Below are 1,800 nucleotides of genomic sequence, written 5' to 3'. Positions count from 1 at the left end.
TATACATATATGATGTAACCATCTGAAAAAAACGGTAAGGGTTTCAGATTTATGTTCCGAGTAATTGCATTCTGAAAAGCTCCTTCGAAATAAAGCTGCACAGAGTCCGATTACTGGAAATTTTATAGTATACTTGAAGATAGCTCAAACGCAGGAACATAGAATCTATTTCAATACCATGTATTACAAATTGAATGTAATGACAAAATAAAATCATAATTCAAATAAACTCCTTCGTCTGCACATACCCAAATGAAACTAAAAAAACAATGTTGTTTCAGCCAGTGTGTCCCAGCATTTTACTTTCCGTCTCCCAGCCTTTACCTGCCACTTACACTACAACAAGTCTGACCCTATATTATGGTTAGGTTCATAGAAATGCTCTACCAACAGGGCTCTTAAACTGGTTGCCCATATGCAGGTTCAGTTCGGGTTGAATAAAGTAAGTGCGTCGATCAATAGCGGCTTCAGTTCACATTTCGGATAGACACCTTCCATGTGTGTCAAATTTGACTTAAACGTGACAAAAAAAACTAGAAATCTTTTTGTAATGCTCAAAACTGACCTTTCACAAAATAACACTTTCCTTTAATACTGGCTTCAAGTTCACACTGCAACATAATATCGCGGATGCTTTGTTGTAAGGTTTTTGAATCCCGCAGACAAAGAAAACAGACAGCTTTCTAGAAGCCTCTTCAAATCTGCTCTGTCCGATACCAAATTCAGCTCACAAAGAAAAAAATATGACCTTGACATTGTGACGCGTAAGCTATAAGCCTTGAGATTGATTATTTACATCCAGCTATTACGACTGGATAGACTCGCGTCTGATTTTGAAGATCACAGTTAGATTCAATTAAATTAAATCGTATTAAGCTAAAATATAAGCTTTTGGCCCCAATGAATGAAAATCTGACTGGCCCTGACTGAACCAAATGAATCCAATGGGCAGTGTGCTCTGGGCATTACTCGGCAGAAAAAGCCAGGCTTATTTGCATTTCATGCGACTGACTGGACATGTAAATGTGGAGCATTGCCCGGGGGAGACAGGCGGTTCACAGGAGGAGATGTTTTTTTTCTTCTTGGAATGAGGAGCGCCAGAATTCTAGGGCAGTTTTATGTTTTCCTTTTAACAGGAGTTTTCGTCATGAACGACTTCAGTGGAGTTTTGTTGATGTTGTTTGTTTGTTTTTTTTAAGTTTTTAATTCTTGTTGTTTTATGGCTTCATCTAAATTGTGTTTGCTGTAAATTTTGACGTTCTTACTGTTGTATTGTTAATTTTGTTTCAATTGTGTATAAAGTTGCTGCTTTTGCTTGTTGTTGTTTTTTATGATGCCTTCGTTTACAGGGACAGTATAAACAATAAAGGGGAAACGAGAGTCAGGGCGAGTGACTGAGAGAGAGAGAGAGAGGGAGAGAGAGAGAGAGAGAGAGAGAGAGAGAGAGAGAACGAAAATGTTATGCTATCTATAGTGAACGAATGTTTTTATACTGCCCGAGGCCATCTAAGTTCTACGTTTTATTGTGACCGTTAGTGATTTTTTAAAAATTGCTTTTCACTTTAAAAAAACAACAACAACACAACAAACACACAAAAAAACAACAACTAGTGAACACATTGCCACGCTCACTGCGTGACTTATTTTCTTTCTACAATTTATTTAAACCTAATATTGTGTTTTACTAACACACATGTCCATTGATTTTTCAAACGTCATATCTTTATGAATCTAATGCGCTTTGAGCATATTCTAGCAAATGGAAATGCGCAGCATAAATGCTATTTATTATTATTATTA

The sequence above is a fragment of the Aplysia californica genome, unplaced genomic scaffold, assembly GCF_000002075.1.
Source record: "Aplysia californica isolate F4 #8 unplaced genomic scaffold, AplCal3.0 scaffold00562, whole genome shotgun sequence".
In the NCBI taxonomy this organism is placed as follows: domain Eukaryota; kingdom Metazoa; phylum Mollusca; class Gastropoda; order Aplysiida; family Aplysiidae; genus Aplysia; species Aplysia californica.
Note: the sequence above shows the minus strand (reverse complement) of the source record.